At 41.6% G+C, this 20,135-nt stretch overlaps 1 protein-coding gene across 1 annotated transcript in view; it reads right to left on the reverse strand.

Moving 5' to 3' along the window:
* Nucleotides 1-18,238, reverse strand: part of LOC139582816 (phosphatidylinositol-3,5-bisphosphate 3-phosphatase MTMR4-like) — a 115,800-nt gene extending 97,562 nt beyond the window's left edge. Inside the window, exon 1 of the mRNA XM_071413189.1 lies at nt 18,133-18,238. The gene's annotated coding sequence lies outside the window, so the exon portion shown is untranslated. The remainder of the gene's footprint in view (nt 1-18,132) is intronic.
* Between the last annotated feature and the right edge of the window lie 1,897 nt (nt 18,239-20,135).

Below are 20,135 nucleotides of genomic sequence, written 5' to 3' on the forward strand. Positions count from 1 at the left end.
CATATGGAATCATGTAGTAACCTCAAAAAAGCGTTAAACAAATCAAGAAATATTTTATATTTGGAATCCTTCAAAATAGCCACCCTTTGCCTTGATGACAGCTTTGCACACTTTTGGCATTCTCTCAACCAGTTTCATGAGGTAGTCACCTGGAATGCATTTCAATTAACAAGTTAATTTGTGGAATTTCTTTCCTTCTTAATGCATTTGAGCCAGGTGTGTTGTGACAAGGTAGGGGTGGTACACAGAAGATAGCCCTATTTGGTAAAAGACAAAGTCCATATTATGGCAAGAACAGCTCAAATAAGCAAAGAGAAATGACAGTCCATCATTACTTTAAGACATGAAGGTCAGTCAGTGCGGAACATTTCAAGAACTTTGAAAGTTTCATCAACTACAGTCACAAAAAACATCAAGCGCTATGAGAAAACTGGCTCTCATGAGGACCGCCAAAGGAAAGGAAGACCCAGAGTTACCTCTGCTGCAAAGGACATGTTCATTAGAGTTAACTGCACCTCAGAACTTGCAGCCCAAATAAATGCTTCACTGAGTTCAAGTAACAGACACATCTCAACATCAACTGTTCAGAGGAGACTGCATGAATCAGGCCTTCATGGTCAAATTTCTGCAAAGAAACCACTACTAAAGGACACCAATAAGAAGAAGAGACTTGCTTGGGCCAAGAAATACAAGCAATGGACATTAGACCAGTGGAAATCTGTCCTTTGGTCTGATGAGTCCAAATTTATGATTTTTGGTTCCAACCGCTGTCTTTGTGAGACGCAGAGTAGGCGAACGGATGATCTCTGCATGTGTGGTCCCCACTGTGAAGCATGGAGGAGGTGATGTGATGGTGTGGGGGTGCTTTGCTGGTGACACTGTCTGTGATTTATTTAGAATTCATGCACACTTAACCAGCATGGCTACCACAGCATTCTGCAGCAATACGCCATCCCATCTGGTTTGCGCTTAGTGGGACTATCATTTGTTTTTCAACAGGACAATGACCCAACACACCTCCAGGCTGTGTAAGGGCTATTTGACCAAGAAGGAGAGTGATGGAGTTCATCATCAGATGACCTGGCCTTCACAATCACCCGAACTCAACCCTATTAAGATGGTTTGTGATGAGTTGGACCGCAGAGTGAAGGAAAAGCAGCCAACAAGTGCTCAGCATATGTGTGAACTCCTTCAAGACGGTTGGAAAAGCATTCCAGGTGAAGCTGGTTGAGAGTGCCAATAGTGTGAAATATACTTAGATTTGTTTAACACTTTTTTGGTTACTACATGATTACATATGTGTTATTTCATAGTTTTGATGTCTTCACTAATATTCTACAATGTAGAAAATAGCAAAAATAAAGAAGAACCCTTAAATGAGTAGGTGTATCCAAACTTTTGACTGGTACTGTATGTGTGCAGCTGTGCACTTTATGTCACTGTAGCTGTGCAAACAGGAATCATTATATGCCCTCCTTCTATAGCGTGTTTGCTGTCACATGCGGTAAACGCATGCAGGCCTGTGTATGATATCTGTTAGGGTTACGCTTCGAACACACCGGCTGCGTAATTGCGTTTCGAAACACCAGAAGTACATTCATTTCCAATGGAACGCTGCGTTTGCCTTGCAGCATTGCGTTGCAGAGGCAGTTGCAGTGCGTTCTGTGTGATGCATACGTTCGATTTATCGAACGTATGCATCAAATTGTATGCGTAGATTTACTTGACAGAAAGTAGCATAATGTGAATGTTCAAGTTTTGTTGCACACATATGCAGTAAAACAAAATGTGTGATAACATAATAAAAACAGTTTGAGTGGAGAATTTATTTACATTTTTTATTAATTTATTTGCCAATATATTATTTATTTGATGACATCCACAAATTAATTGTGAGAGCCTATAATATAATTTCCCTCAAATGCAGTTTTGGAGCAAAATGCAAAAATAAATAGTCAAGATAGCAGCTTAGGCTCTTTCAACAATGAGACCAACGTTGAGGAAGGTGGTCTTGGTCGCGCTGTTGGGCCGGGACCAGCCCCGCCGAAAGCGCAGGTCTGTGTGGTTCCAGAGATGGTTTATTTATTATTTATTTGACTATTTCTTTCACACACACCTCATTGGCTAGGTTAGCTAGCTAGCTAACGCTAACTAGCCACATCTAGCACAAGCTCACTACTAAACTGACCTGGCAATCCTACTATCGTGAACACTTGTCTCCAAGCAGCATTTTTTTGTGTTTATGTCCCTGTAGCTGTCAGCAGTTGTGTCAAAAAGACACGGTTTTGAGGATACTGCGAAAATTATTCTCTCTTCCATGTGTCCAACCGCATGCGACCATTTGCAAAAGGTACCTGCATCAGTATAGTTGCCTAGCTGCGCAAAATGTTATGCAGCAGTGATGCAATGACACAGCCGGTGTGTTCGAAGCGTTATGCTTCGATCCCACCGACAGCTTCTTTGCGCAAATTGGACGCAGCATCATCAGGATATGTATGCAACAAATGTTCAACATTCACCTTCTGCTACCATTTCTGTCAAATTGTATTTTCCTGACTAAATGTCATGTTGTTTCTATGTTTTTATGCATGTAGTTCTGTTTTGTGAAAAATATTTAAAAATAAAATCTAACCCGCATTACCCATATAAGGCGCAAATTAGCTAAACTAGCTAATTTGGGGATGAAGGGCAGTGGGCCAGCGCAGCCTTGCCTCCCGGATGACCCCAAAACTGTCTTTGTTAAGGAGTAACGTGCCTTCACCCCTGACTACTAACGTTACAAGCCTTTCAGTATCTCGACAACCCAACAGCGGAGTGAGACTGGAGAAATGCCAGCCAAAAACTTCTAAAGCACACCACATTGCACGACATATATGGCAGGGGTAGGCGGGCCGATTTTTGTCCGAGCGGATGGTTGGGAGGCTGGGTACACAGCAAATTTACCACAACTAAGCCCAAAAAGAGATTGTACTTTAAAATAAAAAATGTATACCTTGATTACATTGAGACACGATCGCATATTGTGGGAATGCTTGGGGACAAAATAGAAATATTGTCTAAAGATGTGGGCTCGGTAGTGGCACAGATGAACTCAGCCTACAAAAACACAGTACATGACAACCGAGAATATGCATCCATTATAGCAGACATCATTATGTTATTGGCAAAAAAAGGGGATTAGATTTATTTAACCTTTATTTAACTAGGCACGTCAGTGAAGAACAAACTCTTATTTACAATGATGGCATACCGGGGAACAGTGGGTTAACTGTCTTGTTCAGGGGTATAACGAGATTTTTACCTGGTCAGCTCGGGGATTCGATGCAGCAATCTTTCGGTTACTGGCCCGACGCTCTAACCACTAGGCTACCTGCCACAGGGCATGATGAGAGGGCATGGGGCATGATGAGCCCGAGACCTCCAGCAAATGGGGCAACTTCTTAGAAATGTCCCATTTCCACACTAAAAGAGATGTGGCATTTATTGCCAAGCTACACACGTCACTGAATCTCATCAGCCACGAAACACAAAATGAATTCATAGCCATTGTGGCTAGAAAATGTGGGTAGGGAAGACATTTGTTTTGGAGGTAGAGGCCAATGGCTTTTTAACTCAGTCAACTAATGGTTGACTAGGCACGCAGCTACAAAACAGAGGAGATGACTGTGTGCGCCCGTTACAAAAAACAAATGGAAGTTCAAGAACAGTTCATGGGCTTTGTCGACTGTTCAGAGCAGGCAAACGCAGAGGCCATATACACCCACATTAAGCAGTTCCTGCAAGAGCACAGTATTTCCAACCTACCTGTGGTTGCTGTGCCATGGCTGGCAAAGTGAACGGAAAATGCGCCAGGAACATACAGCGGCATGTCTAAATACACTGCATGGCCCACATGCTCAATCTGTTGTTGGAGGAGGCCTGCACAGTTAACCGGACAGCCTCGCGGTTTTCTTCCATCATGGAAAGCCTTCTTTTTACAGCGAGGTACTCACCATGCCATGTCCTGGAGATGGGCCAGGAATGGTCATCTTCCCTGTCACTTCTCCACATCAAGTGACATTGCCAAAACTATAGACCCAGAACAGCTTATCTACGCATATGATGCAAAGACCTGACGTTGGATGCTGCTCCATTAGGGTAAAAGTGTTATTTTTTTATCACTTTTGCTTTGGCAGCTACTATGCCATTTATAGCCTACAGTGTATGCTTTTGTTTGAAACCATAATTGCTTAATTTCCAGAACGAAGTGTTTCAATATTTGTTTGTTGAATTTCATGAAAGCTGCTTGACGTTGATATTCATATTATACAACTTTGATTACATCTCAGGGTTTATTGTGTCAAAATAAAACAATTGTCGTTGTCCACACTTTAGTGATGCTGCATTATAGGCTCATGGAGCGCTCATGGCGTTTGTCCTTTGCATTGGTCTTGGTCTGGGTTGAACGTTTATTTTCATGAGAGAGCGGGATCAGTGACGCCAACAGGAATCCCAAGGCCATGATAATACAGTTATGAACATAATGAACAGATTATGCCAGTCATGTTTAATTAACAAAAAGCCTTTCTCTGCTAAAATGTAATTCTTCATGAAATGTGAATAGTAAACTTCTGACCCACTGGGAATGTGATGAAATAAATAAAAGCTGAAAGAAATAATTCTCTCTACTATTATTCTAACATTTCACATTCTTAAAATAAAGTGGTGACCTAACTGACCTAAAACAGGGAATTTTTACTAGGATTAAATGTCAGGAATTGTGAAAAACTGAGTTTAAATGTATTTTGCTAAGGTGTATTTAAACTTCCGACTGTATATAGGCTATTGTAACTAGCGGAGCGCACCTGCCATATCGTCGGTGAGTTGAGTGCATAGTGCCCGGCTTTATCAATGCGAAGTCAATGCTGGGATTTTTTTTTAGGACAACAATTTCCTCATTCAGGCTAGATGGATGTCATATTGTAGGTATACCATCGGTGTGCCTCCCCTCTTTTCATAGCCTCGTCTATTTGTTGCATTCAATACTAAGTTGTTTTTTAGTTCTCAGTTTGTGCCAGTAATTTCGATAATTATTGGGGTATTAAATAGGTTCTGCTAACATCTCCAGTCATGTCTAATGACATAGGATTTCTAAAAGGCCACATTTTCCCGGACTATAGAAACTCCGTTGCGCTGAACTGCATAGCCTGCGCTCCCTGCCGAGCTCTGTTCAGTTCTTTTTTGCAAACAATGACTGAGTTAGACATATTACAATTAATAGACCTACTGTTACCGAATATACTCATCACATTAGGATTTAAATGTGATGATTCATGGAATGCTTTATTACAGGCCTAAAGAGGACGTTTGTGTGGAAAAACATATACAGCTTCCCCAAACTTGAAACCCACGCGCCACCTATGGAATATATATATATTTGTTTTTATTTATTTAACCAAGAAAGTCAACTAAGAACAAATTATTATTTACAATGACGGCCTAGCAAGAGGCGAAAGGCTTCCTGTTTAGAGGGCACATTGGGGCTCTCGTCTTGTGGTGTGACTGAGCGGCTTAGTGTTCCCCTCTCTCCTCTACCCATTCTCCCTCCGACCAGCCAGACTAGTCAGTCAGTGAGTTCCAGATATGGCCTCCTGTATCCTGTGTCTCCACAGTGTTAAAGTTATTTTAGGAAAGGAGGCCACCCATCCATCCACTCAACCAACCAACCACAGGGCCTATAGGTGCAGCTGTTGATAGTTACTGGGCAGATATATGATCATGGTCTCATATGTCAAATCAATTTGTATTTGTCACATGCGCTGAATACAGGTGTAGACCTTACCGTGAAATAGTTAAGAAAATATTTACTAAATAAACTTTTTTTTAAAGTAACAAAATAACAAAATGAGGCTACAATGCCTTCGGAAAGTATTCAGACCCCTTGACTTTTTCCACATCTTGTTAATAATGTATTAACTATTATTCTACAATGTAGAAAACAGTAAACATTTATTAAAACCCTGGAATGAGTAGTGTGTCCACACTTTTGACTGGTACTGTATGTAAATGGGGCGGCAGGTAGCCTAGTGGTTAGAGCATTGGGCCAGTAACCGAAAGGTTGCTAGATCGAATCCCCGAGCTGACAGGGTCACAATCTGTCGTTCTCCCCCTGAACAAGACAGTTAACCCACTGTTCCTAGGCCGTCATTGTAAATAAGAATTTGTTCTTAACTGACTTGCCAAGTCAAATAAAGGTTAAAAAAAAATGTAATATTTAAGTTTTTTATTTTGTACAAATTTGCAAAAATATCTCAACTTTTTTTGCTTTGTCATTATGGGGTATTGTGTGTAGATTGATGTCTCGAAAAAACGATGTAATCAATTTTAGAATAAGGCTGTACGTAACAAAATGTGGAAAAAGTCAAGGGGTCTGAATACTTTCCAAAGGCAATGTATATACATGGGGTACAGGTACCGAGTCAATGTGAGGGGGTACAGGTTATTCGAGGTAATTTGTACATGTAGGTAGGTGTAAAGTGACTATACATAGATAATAAACAGTGAGTAGCAGCAGTGTAAAAAACAAAGGGGGGGTGTCAATGCAAATAGTCCGGGTTGTCATTTGATTCATTGTTCAGCTTGGGGGTAGAAGCTCCGGTACCGCTTGCCGTGCTGTAGCAGAGAGAACAGTCTATGACTTGGGTGACTGGAGTCTTTAACAATTTCCTTCCTCTGACACCGCCAAGTATATAGGTTCTGGATGGCAGGAAGCTTGGCTCCAGTGATGTACTAGGCCGTATGCACTACTCTCTGTAGCATCTTACGGTCGGATGCCGAGCAGTTGCCATACCAGGTGGTGATGCAAACGGTCAGGATACTCTAGATGGTGCAGCTGTATAACTTTTTTTCCCCCCTCACCTGAAAAGGCATTGTCGTGCCCTCGTCACAACTGTCTTGGTGTGTTTGGACCATGATATAGTTTGTTGGTGATGTGGACACCAAGGAACTCGAAACTCTCGACCCACTCCACTACAGCCCGTCGATGTGAATGTGAGTGTGTTCGGCCCTCCTTTTCCTGTAGTCCACGATCATCTCCTTTGTCTTGCTCACGTTGAGGGACGTTGAGGGACCTCCTCCCTATAGGCTGTCTCATCGTTGTTGGTGATCATTGTTGTTGAGGATCAGCATGGCAGATGTATTGTTGCCTACCCTTACCAGCTGGGGGTAGCCCATCAGGAAGTCTGACAGTGTCTGTGTAGGGAGGGCTCCCTTGTCAAACAGGTGGAGGAGGGTTCTTGTTAAAAAAAGAAATATCATGCACAGTGCTGCAGTAGTCAGGCCACAGAGCTTGGCCCAAAATGTGTTGCATGGTTGTGCCTAATCACGTTTTGACAACTGAATGGGAACTTGCCTGCCCGCCCATTTGATCGATGCCAAATACATTTGATTGACAACTAAGAGATATGCTAACTGTGAATAACAGTCATTCAGAATAGCTAGCTAGCCAGCAAAGTGGTTCACATTTCTTGCTAGCTAACCAAATGACACCTGCACCTCTAGCTGTAGCCATCAAAAAAATTATATTAGGGGAAAAAGTCACTCACCCACTCCTCCAATAATATGACATGCTCCCAGCAGATATCTAGCTAACGTTAGGCTCCGTGCCTTTAGCTTGCTAAATAAATAGCTAGCTACATCAATAGATATGCTAGCACAGGTATTTAATAACTCCAAATAACAAAAACATAGCTAAATGGTTGTTGTAACATTTAAACTTAAAACATTATTCATTTTTTTGCACTGCATGGATCACCGCTGCGGTTGAATGCAGCACTGCTGCATGGTACACTCAACATGTATTGTAGTGGAGTAGCCAGCCTAGGCTACTGCTAAAATGTTGCTGTAATAGGTTTACATGTTTCTCTTTTGCAGGATTTTTGTTGCCGGTTTAGTTTTTTGGTTCTTCATTATCAAGCTTTAAAAATCTAAGCCAGACTGCAACATTTTAGTAGCCTAGCTAGGACTGTTGCATGTCTGTACACTTTCCCGCTACTGTGTGCTGTAAAAGGGACATACGAAAGCAGCGCAATTGAAGTTGAATTCACCGACGCGAGTGCATTAGGCTGTGTTTGACACGTGCGCTTGCCTATTAGCCACATTGTGACTGACTTGTGATCATTGCCCTTGCTAGTTTGAGTGTATAAACATTCCCAGCCTTAGTCACAGTCATACATGTTTGTTAAAAATATTGAGTAATTGAAACTGAAACCGAAACGGTGGCGGCAGCAAACAATGCATCAGGCCAGCTGTGATTTACAACCTGATAGCAATCTTTTTGGACTACCAAGAAATGTATTGGTGCATTATATGAATCATATGTTGAACCGCATCCATCTATTCTGCCAACAATGCATTACTGTAAGGCATGTCATTTCTTGTCAAATGGAACCTAATTTGTGAAAGTTGGTTTTGAATCAAACTGGGAATTGGATATGTTTTACTGATATGATTGTCTGTTTGGTTCATATCTGCAAAGTAGTTCAAATGCTGTCAGTTCCACTTTAACTAATCACTAGCTCCTACCTGGTCCCGTGTGGCTCAGTTGGTAGAGCATGGCGCTTGCAACGCCAGGGTTGTGGGTTCATTCCCCACGGGGGGGACCAGGATGAATATGTATGAACTTTCCAATTTGTAAGTCGCTCTGGATAAGAGCGTCTGCTAAATGACTTAAATGTACCTGGAATATCCCTACTGACTGGCTGAGTCTGTAACTGGAGCCCTGCACAGTCTGTAGTGTCCTGTCAGTGGGTGGCATCATATGGTGCATTGTGTGAGTGACACAAAAGCTCCCATGTTTACTGTGCCCACACACACACCAACAGTGGGCAACAATTAAGTACAGCACTGTGATTGTTTTCAATTAAAATAATAGCTTCTTATTAAATAGCAATTTCTCAACAAGAAATTTTGCCAGGACTGTCTGAGTGGTCTGAGTGAGGAGGTGGAAAACTGAAAATTAGCTGTTATTGGCAGAGAGGTTTGGAACTCTTTCTTATTGACTTGTCTAGTTAAATAAAGGTTAAATACATTTTAAAAATGGTCTATTAAGAGGCTGACATTTCAGGCGGTCTTTTCAAACAGCTCTTTCACTGATTATCATCATTTTCACAATTTCACAGTATTATTCCAACCTCAGTGTGGAAATATATAAAACACAAGAAATCGTGTTTTTGACTGCACTGAGCCGTTAATGCAAGTAATATGTGACCCATTACAGAAATCTGGGCATATAACGCATGCCACTACTTCACAGGAGAGGCATTTGAATTTAAAATAAATAAATCATTTTCGTCAAAATGCTCTGTCAAATGGCACATCCTGCTCTCTGCTACCCCAGATATTTTCATCATGGACTACATACAAAGTGTAGCTACAGATTTCAATACCAGTGTTGTCCTGAATACAGCTGCTGGTATCGACATAGCTCTGTCTTCTGTGGTTAAAGCAGTTTAGACTGGCTGAAGCCAAGAGGGAAGGATTATTTTGAAAGTGTTTCAATCTGCCATGAATCATCATAATCCATACACCAGTAAAAGTCTACAGTTAAAATGCTAAGATAATAGCGTATGTACATGTAGCTATCTCAACTGTATAAAAAGTCATTTTCATCGCTAGCTATTGTTAGGTAGACAGTTGCATACAGGTACCGTTATAGCTTGCTTCGAACTGCAATAAACCATTGTTTACAGATGTGGCCAGTTGCATTCTGTTGTTAATGTGGATTGCTGATGTGCCAAGGCATGCATTACATGATGATAATCTTTTTCATGTTTGCCAGTTTGTCATGTTTAACTACCTAGCTACCAAATCAAATCAAATGTTATTTGTCACATGCGCCCAATACAACAGTTGTAGACCTTACAGTGAAATGCTTAATTACAAGCCCTTAACCAACAATGCAGTTTTAAGAAAATACCTAAAAAACTAAGTAGTAAAAGTAACAATTAAAGAGCAGCAGTAAAATAATAATAGCAAGGCTATATATAGGGGGTACCGGTCAGTCGAGGTAATATGTACATGTAGGTAGAGTTATTACTTGTGTCTACATTGCCTTCATTGTTGGGATGGAAGCAGGTTAAGTGTGTACAGGGCATTTTAGTACAGCTGTAGCAGTCGGCAGGCAATAACAAGCTATAGAACATGAATTCATTTATGTTTTAACCTATTTTTCTGGAATGTATCTTTCAGCATAAACCCACGTACCGCCACTAGTACAAGGAGATGATTGAGAGTGAACAAGTGTTACGGCTGTTGTCTTCCTCCTCTTCCTCGGACGAGGAGAGGAGAGAAGGATCGGTGGACCAATACGCAGCGAGGTAATTAGACATAAATGATATTTATTGAAACACGAAGACGAAATACGAAAACACTTGGAAATTACAAAATAACAAACACGACGTAGACAGACCTGAACATGGAACTTACATAACTACACGCAGAACTCACGAACAGGAACAGACTACATCAAACGAACGAACAGCCAAGACAGTCCCGTGTGGTGTGATACACAGACACGAAAGACACAGGAGACAATCACCCACAAACAAACATTGAGAACAACCTACCTTAATATGACTCTCAATCAGAGGAAATGCCAAACACCTGCCTCTAATTGAGAGCCATACCAGGCAACCCTTTAACCCAACATAGAAACACAACACATAGAAATGCCCACCCCGCTCACGCCCTGACCAATAAACACATACAAAACAAGAGAAAACAGGTCAGGAACGTGACAACAAGCAACACTTCAGGTATTTTGTCTTTGTACTTTGAGCTTATTGCTTGGACTTGGGGGTCAACTAATGTTATTGCTGGTATGAAAGGTTTCAATGTCTTGTCTATTTTGTCTGCTTTCCTCCTTTATAGCTTTAATTATCTGGAGCCTGGTGTTGTGGCCAAGGAGCTTTCACTCAGATGGAACCAGGTTTCAGCTGCTGTGCAATGTTGACGTCCTTCCTCCCAGAGATGTGCAATGGATACATCCCGGCAAACATATATTTTTAAGAAGATCAGGACTTTTGCAATGAAAAGGCCATGCACATTATATGCTGCTCCAAAGGGCAGGACAGAAATATGCTCTCAGGCTAGATTCCTTTGTTCATATCATAGATACAAATTATTATTATTTATTATTTACCTGAACCATAATTACTCATTATTATTAATTATTTACCTGAACCAAAATTACTCAAATTATCTTATGATACAGGCCTAGGTCTAGATATTGTTTTTACCTTTATGTGTTAAGTTTTCCCAATTGTAGGCTACTATTTTATTTTTATTTATTTAACCTTTATTTAACTAGGCTACCTTTACCAGTTGAAGTTAATAAAGCATTTTGTTGAAATCTTTTGTTTTTTAAGCACTACCTTACTGCTTTAGCACATGGCCACATTCACGTGTTCCAATGTGAATTATTTAAGAGATGGGTGGGTCTAAGGCTTTAGAGGGTGTGAACGATGCTAAATGGGCATAAAGAAAGTACAGCACTATAGATATACAATAATGGGTCATTTAATACTGTAAAAGGTTTGCCTAATGGGGTAACTTGGTGAGATAATGTTCAGAGAAAAAAAGCATTTTTCTCCTAAATGGGATTATAAATGTATCAACTATTAAAGCAGCATTACTTCATGTTTCCTCAAATGATATGCCATTTGAAGCTCTGAGACTGTACTTTTACACAATGTAAAAAAAAAAAAAACACTATTTCAAATTTTGAAACATAAGACTGAAAAGAGATGTGGTCACATATACTAAACATAAATATAAATGCAAGATGAAACAATTTCATTGATATTACTGAGTTACAGTTCATATGAGGAATCAGTCAATTGAAATAAATAAATTAGGCCCTAATCTATGGATTTCACATGACTGGGCAGTGGTGCAGCCATGGGTGGGCCTGGGAGGGTATAGGCTCACCCACTTGCGAGCCAGGCCCACCCACTGGCCACTCTCCCATAAAGCCCATACTGGTGAAGTGCTGTAGAAACTGTTGTCCTTCTGGCAGGTTCTCCCATTGCAGGCAAGGAACTCTGCAGTTCTGTCAGAGTAGTCATTGAGTTCTTGGTCACCTCCCTGACCAAGGTCCTTGCCTGGTTGCTCAGTTTGGTCGGACGGCCAGCTCTGGGCAGTCTGGGTAGTTCCATATTTGTTCAATTTCCCAGTGATGGAGACCGCTGTGCTTTTTAAACTTTAAACACTCTAGAAATTATTTTACACCCACCCCCAGATATATGCCTCATCATAATTCTGTCTCGGAAATTTACGAACAGTTCCTTGGACTTCATTGTATATTTTATGCTCTGACATACCCTGTTAACTGTGGGACCCTATATAGACAGGTGTGTTTCTTTCTAAATCATGTCCAAACAATTGGCGACAGGTGGACTTCAATCAAGTTGTAGTGACATCAAGGATGATCAAAGGAAATTGGATGCACCTGAGCTCAATTTGCAAGGTCATAGCAAAGGTGTAAAATACATTTGCAAACTTTTCTAAAAACATGATTTTATTGTGTGTAGAGAAAATCTATTTAATCCATTTTGAATTCAGGCTGTAACAAAATGTTGAATAAGTTAAGGGGTATGAATACTTTCTGAAGGCACTGTATATTAGTCCTGGTCTATGGTCTTTTCTCCATATTTGGGGTATCCAAAAACCAGGAGAACATGAGATTTTCCCACAGAGATTTTCCTTGTCCATGAAACATCTGACAGAAAGAATGGGTCAGCCAAACTTCCCATTCATTCAGAGCACCCCAGTGGGCAGAATGTCCACCCACCGGCCCCCATAGACAATTAGAGCTTGGCTCTTCTCTGTCACACAGAGGGCCTAGGCCTGTGCAGAGGGGCAGGGTGGCATTCTCCAGACCCATCCAACCAGAACGACTGGGTCACAAGCTGAACTGGCACATTATTTATTTACAACAACTTTTGATTATAGTCACACAAATGGGGAAGGATGGTCCCTGCCTGATGCTTTGATAAACCCTTTTCACTCGTCTTGACTAAGTGACTGACTGACTCTACTCCTGAACATGCTGGAGATAATATTTAGTTATTGCTGTAGAAAATGTAATGCCCTGCCATTCACACAATAACAGAGGCTGTGTCGTTATTTGTCACTCAGGGCATTTGAACTGATTCCAGAGGCCGAACCAAAACAACGCCGCCGGAGAAGAGGGAGACGGAGCTGTCTTCTGGTCAGACTTCGGAGGTGCGCACGCCACCCACCGCTTCCAAGTATATTACTCGCTAATGTCCAGTCCCTAGATAACAAGGTCGACGAAATCAGGGCAAGGGATGCTTTCCAGAGAGACATCAGGGATTGTAACATACTCTGTTTCACAGAAACATGGCTCTCTCGGGATATGCTGTCGGAGTCGGTACAGCCACCTGGATTCTCAGCGCGTCGCGCCAACAAGAATAAACATCTCTCCAGGAAGAAGAAGGGTGGGGGTGTATGTTTCATGATTAACGACTCATGGTGTAATTGTAACAACATACAGGAACTCAAGTCATTCTGTTCACCGGACCTAGAATTCCTTACAATCAAATGCCGACCATATTATCTCCCAAGAGAATTCTCGGTTATTGTCACAGCCGTGTATATTCCCTCTCAAGTAGATACTACGACGGCCCTCAAGGAATATCACTGGACTTTATGCAAACTGGAAGCCATATATCCTGAGGCTGCAGTTATTATACCTGGGGATTTTAACAAAGCAAATTTGAGAACAAGGCTATCAGCATATCGACTCTAGCACTTGCACTGAAAAGAAACTGGACCATTGTTACTCTAACTTCCGCGATGCATACCCGCCCTCCTTTCGGCAAATCTGACCACGACTCCATTTTGCTCCTCCCTTCCTATAAGGCAGAAACTTAAACAGGATGTACCCGTGCTAAGGATTATTTAACGCTGGTCTGACCAATCGAAATCAACGCTTCAAGATTGTTTTGATCATGCGGACTGGGATAATTTCCGGGTAGCCTCAGAGAATAATATCAACGTATACGCTGATTCGGTGAGTGAGTTTATAAGGAAGTGTATAGGAAATGTTGTACCCACTGTGACTATTAAAACTTACCCTAACCAGAAACCGTGGATAGATGGCAACACTCGCACAAAACTGAAAGAGCGAACCATCGCATTTAACAATGGAGAGGTGACTGGGAATATGGCCGAATACAAACCGTGTAGTTATTCCCTCCGCAAGGCAATCAAACAAGCAAAATGTCAGTATAGAGACAAAGTGGAGTCGCAATTCAACGGCTCGGACACGAGACGTATGTGGCAGGGTCAACAGAATCACGGACTACAAAAGGAAAACCAACCACATCACAGACACTAACGTCTTGCTTCCGGACAAACTAAACACCTTCTTTGCCTGCTTCGAGGATAATACAGTGCCACTGACGCGGCCCGCTACCAAGGCATGTGTGCTCTCCTTCTCCGTGGCCAACGTGAGTAAGACATTTAAACGTTTTAACCCTCGCAAGGCTGCCGGCCCAGAGCATGCCGCAGACCAGCTGGCTTGTGTGTTTATGGACATATTCAATCTCTCCCTATCCCAGTCTGCTATACCCACATGCTTCAAGATGGCACCATTGTTCCTGTACCCAAGAATGCAAAGATAACTTAAATAAATGACTATTGGCCCGTAGCACTCACTTCTGTCATCATGAAGTGCTTTGAGAGACTAGTCAAGGATAATATCACCTCCACCTTACCTGTCACCCTAGACCCACTTTAATTTGCTTACCGCCCCAATAGGTCCACAGATGATACAATCGCCATCACACTGCACACTGCCCTATCCCATCTGGACAAGAGGAATACCTATGTAAGAATGCTGTTCATTAACTATAGCTCAGCATTCAACACCATAGTACCCTCCAAGCTCATCATTAAGCTTGAGGCCCTGGGTCTCAACCCCGCCCTGTGCAATTGGGTCCTGGATTTCCAGGTGATGAAGGTAGGAAACAACATCTCCACTTCGCTGATCCTCAACACTGCATGCATGCCTCCAACTCAATCATCAAGTTTGCAGACGACACAACAGTAGTAGGCTTGACTGACAACAACGACGAGACAGCCTACAGGGAGGAGGTGAGAGCTCTCGGAGTGTGGTGTCAGGAAAATAACCTCTCACTCAACGTCAACAAAACAAAGGAGATGATCCTGGACTTTAGGAAACAGCAGAGGAAGCAGCTCCCTATCTACATCAACGGGACAGCAGTGGAGAAGGTGGAAAGTTTTAAGTTCATCGGCGTACACATCACTGACGATCTGAAATGGTCCACCCACACAAACAGTGGTGAAGAAGGCGCCTCTTCAACCTCCGGAGGCTGAAAAAATGTGGCTTGTCAACTAAAACCCCCACAAACTTTTACAGATGCACAATTGAGAGCATCCTGTCGGGCTGTATCACCACCTGGTACGGCAACTGCACAGTCCACAACTGCAAGGCTCTCCAGAGGGTGGTGCAGTCTGCACAACGCATCACCGGGGGAAAACTACCTGCCCTCCAGGACATCTACAGCACCCGATGTCACAGGAAGGCCAAAAAGATCATCAAGGACAACAACCACCCGAGCCACTGCCTGTTCAGCCCACTACCATCCAGAAGGCGAGATCAGTACAGGTGCATCAAAGCTGGGACCGAGTGACTGAAAAAAAGCTTCTATCTCAAGGCCATCAGACTGTTAAACAGCCATCACACGCACAGAGAGGCTGCTGCCTACATACAGACTTGAAATCATTGGCCACTTTAATAAATGGAACACCAGTCACTTTAATAACGCCACTTCAATAATGTTTCCATATCTTGCATTACTCATGTCATATGTATTCTTTACTATCTATTTCATCTTATCTTATGCCGATCTGTCATTGCTCATCCATATATTTATATTTATATATTTTTATTCCATTACTTTACTTAGATGTGTGTATTATTTATAGGTATTTGTTGTGGAATTGTTAGATATTGCTGCACTGTCAGAACTAGAAGTACAAGCATTTTGCTACACTCGCAATAACATCTGCTAACCATGTATGTGACCAATACAATTTGATTTGATTTTAGGAGTGGCTTCCGTCTGGGCACTCTACCATAAAGGAATGATTGTTGGAATGCTGCAGAGATGGTTGTCATTCTGGAAGGTTTTCCCAACTTCACAGAGGAGCTCTGTCAGAGTGACCATCGGATTCTGAGATGCAGTTTCTTAGACCGCTACGCCACTCGGGAGCCCATACATCAGTGGTGTAGTCTTGGTGAATGAAGTGGGTGAATGAAAGGCACCCTGTGTGAGAACTTCTATGATAAACTGATGTAGGCTACTCTGAATGACCTAAAATCATAGCAAATGCGAAATACATCCACCATGATATCCATAATTAAATAATATGCCTAGCCCTTATGGCTGATATGTTAGGCTAAGGGACAAGATAAGCGAGGTAAGAAAAATAACAGATTCCTGTTGTGTTGTTACATGAGAATGGGATACTTAAGGAGTTCCTACACTTCCCAGCAGCTGAAGGCTTGGATGCTTGTCACTGCTGACTCATCTCTGTATTGTACAATCACAAAATACAGATAATGGATGAAGTGTTCAATCCGACAGTCCAATCTCACGAAATAATCAACATATCAGATCGACCACTCCCACTTAAAGGAGCGGTCTACAGTACAGGCACAACAGGTGGATTCAGGACCATCGGTCAGGGCATCGGCCGGACACCAGCTCGGCACTGGATTGGAATATGCGCAAAAAGTTTATTGCACTATTGTACAAAGAAGCAAGGAAGAATAGATAGCCCTGAAAGGGTTTTCATTTAGCCCGAAAGTGCACACCTTTTACCATGTAAAAACAGCGACAAACAATACAAACACTTTAGGCCTATATCGTGAACTGTATGGAGGGTATGAAATGAATAGCTCACTTTGAATAAGCAAATGCTACTGTAGGCATTCAGGTATGAAAACATGAAATCATTATACATAATACCACGGCGGGTATGAATACACTAGCTCACTTGAATCAGCAAACACAAACATGAAATCATTATACATAGCCAAATATCACGGTGGGTAGCCCACTTAGAACTAAAACACATAGGCCTGGCCTATCAAGGCCGGCATGACAATATGAGGCTAAATCATAAATAAACAGTATTCAGGCTTTCTTGTGTTCTTCAAGTTTTACAGCACAAGGCATAGTGTTGCATATAGGAGATTATTTCATCACAGTCCAACGAGTCACTGAGTTCCTTTTAAAAGGACAACAGGGCTAAATTGTTGAGACGTGCAGTCAGCATGCAAGATCTGATCTATGTTTTGACACAGCCTGTATCAATGTTTTGATACAGAAGAGTCTCTCAACAGTACATGAAGGCATAGGAAAGGTGATGGCCTAGTAGTCTTTTGATGTTAGGGAAAATATCAGGGCTGCAGCTGTCCAAAACTTCAATAAGGGATGGGAATTCCTGACCTTGCCCTGGAACCTCTTAGTGCATTTTTCAACATTTTTTAAAAGTCAAGAGACAATGCAAACAACAAATCAAATTCATTTTTTCCCACTTGTTTAAAAATGTTAAAAAATGTTTTTTAAGCCATCCTGATAGGGTGGGCCAGTGTTCAATCTGACAGGGCCTCTGCCAGGCCTGGCTTCCCTCTGCATGCGTATATGATTTGCATATAACTTTGACATGTGTCATGCGCAGAGAGTACTAAAAACATGCATGTTAGAAAGTTGCAGCGATGCTTCTGCTCAGTTCTTATGACCCATGAGGCCTAGACTACATAGTGATAAAGTCTACTATAGTATAGTATTTGGCCAGTTTACCATATAGGCCGGGGTACACTGTCATTGTAAAAAATATATTTTTCTTTTTTTAAATTCTTTTTTAATTTAACCTTTATTCAACTTTGTTCTTAACTGACTTGCCTAGTTAAATAAAGGTTAATTCAAAAAAATGTAAAGAGAACGTCACAGGAAGAAGAATAAGCCAGTGAGAGATGAAATGACAGCAGCTTCACTCCCTCCCATTCTCTCCCATGGTGCTGTCTGATTGGCTTACCATGCTATCAGTCTGTTGTTCTGCACCAATCACACTGGTTATCCTCTCCAGTTCCCTCCGCTCTCCTCCCCGCTACCGGGCTGCGCTTTCTCAGCGAAGTCTCCTGCCAACACAGAAGGAAGACCCACAGCATTAAGACACAGTGTTTTCCATTAGCACTGGATGTTTTCTGGCACATCATTTACACTATATACAGTGCACCTTGACATTTTCCACAATTTGTTATGTTACAGCCTTATTCTAAAATCAATTAAATAGTTTTTTCCCCCCTCATCAATCTACACACAATATCCAAAATGACAAAGCAAAAACACGTTTTTTTAAATGTTTGCTATCTATTAAAAAGAAGATACTGAAATTTCACATTTACATACAGTTGAAGTCGGAAGTTTATAACCTCAGCCAAATACATTTAAACTCCGTTTTTCACAATTCGTAAAATGTGATCCTCGTAAAAATTCCCTGTTTGAGGTCAGTTAGGATCACAACTTTATTTTAAGAATGTGAAATGTCAGAATAATAGTAGAGAATGATTTTTTCAGCTTTTATTTCTTTCATCACATTCCCAGTGGGTCAGAAGTTTACATACACTCAATTAGTATTTGGTAGCATTGCCTTTAAATTGTTTAACTTGGGTCAAACGTTTCGGGTAGCCTTCCACAAGCTAACCACAATAAGTTGAATTAATTTTGGCCCATTCCTCCTGACAGAGCTGGTGTAACTGAGTCAGGTTTGTAGGCCTCCTTACTCGCACATGCTTTTTCAGTTCTGCCCACAAATTTTCTATAGGATTGAGGTCAGGGCTTTGTGATGGCCACTCCAATAACTTGACTTTGATGTCCTTAAGTCATTTTGCTTGGGGTCATTGTCCATTTGGAAGACCCATTTCCGACCAAGCTTTAACTTCCTGACTGATATCTTGAGATGTTGCTTCAATATATCCACATAATTTTCCTCTGTCATGATGCCATCTATTTTGTGAAGGTCACCAGTCCCTCCTGCAGCAAAGCAACATGATGCTGCCACCCCCGTGCATCGCGGTTGGGATGGTGTTCTTCAGCTTGCAAGCATCCCCCTTTTTTCCTCTACACATAACGATGGTCATTATGGTCAAACATTTATATTTTTGTTTCATCAGACCAGAGGACATTTCTCCAACAAGTATGATCTTTGTCCCCATGTGCAGTTGCAAACCGTAGTCTGGCTTTTTTATGCGGTTTTGGAGCAGTGGCTTCTTCCTTGCTGAGCGTCCTTTCAGGTTATGTCGATATAGAACTCGTTTTACTGTGGATATAGATACTTTTGTACCTGTTTTCTCCAGCATCTTCACAATGTCCTGTGCTGTTGGTCTGGGATTGATTTGGACTTTTCGCACCAAAGTATGTTCATCTCTAGGAGACAGAACGCGTCTCCTTCCTGAGCGGTATGATGGCTATGTGGTCCCATTATACTTGTGTACTACTGTTTGTACAGATGAACGTGGTACCTTCAGGCATTTGGAAATTGCTCCCAAGGATGAAGCAGACTTGTGGAGGTCTACAATTTTTGTAGGTCTTGGCTGATAGCTTTGATTTTCCCATGATGTCAAGCAAAGAGGCACAGAGTTTGAAGGTAGGCCTTCAAGTACATCCACAGGTACACCTCCAATTTACTCAAATTATGTCAATTAGCCTATCAGAAGCTTGTAAAGCCATGACATCCTTTTCTGGAATTTTCCAAGCTGTTTAAAGACACAGTGATACAGTGAATTATAAATGAAATAATCTGTCTGTAAACAATTGTTGGAAAAATTACTTGTGTCATGCACAAAGTAGATGTCCTAACCGACTTGCCAAAACTATAGTTTGTTAACAAGACATTTGTGGAGTTGTTGAAAAATGAGTTTTAATGACTCCAAAATAAGTGTATGTAAACTTCCGACTTCAACTCTAAGTATTCAGACCCTTTACTCAGTACTTTGTTGAAGCACATTTGGCAGTGATTACAGCCTTGATTCTTCTTGG

The sequence above is a fragment of the Salvelinus alpinus genome, chromosome 1 (assembly GCF_045679555.1).
Source record: "Salvelinus alpinus chromosome 1, SLU_Salpinus.1, whole genome shotgun sequence".
NCBI classification, from domain to species: Eukaryota; Metazoa; Chordata; class Actinopteri; order Salmoniformes; family Salmonidae; genus Salvelinus; species Salvelinus alpinus.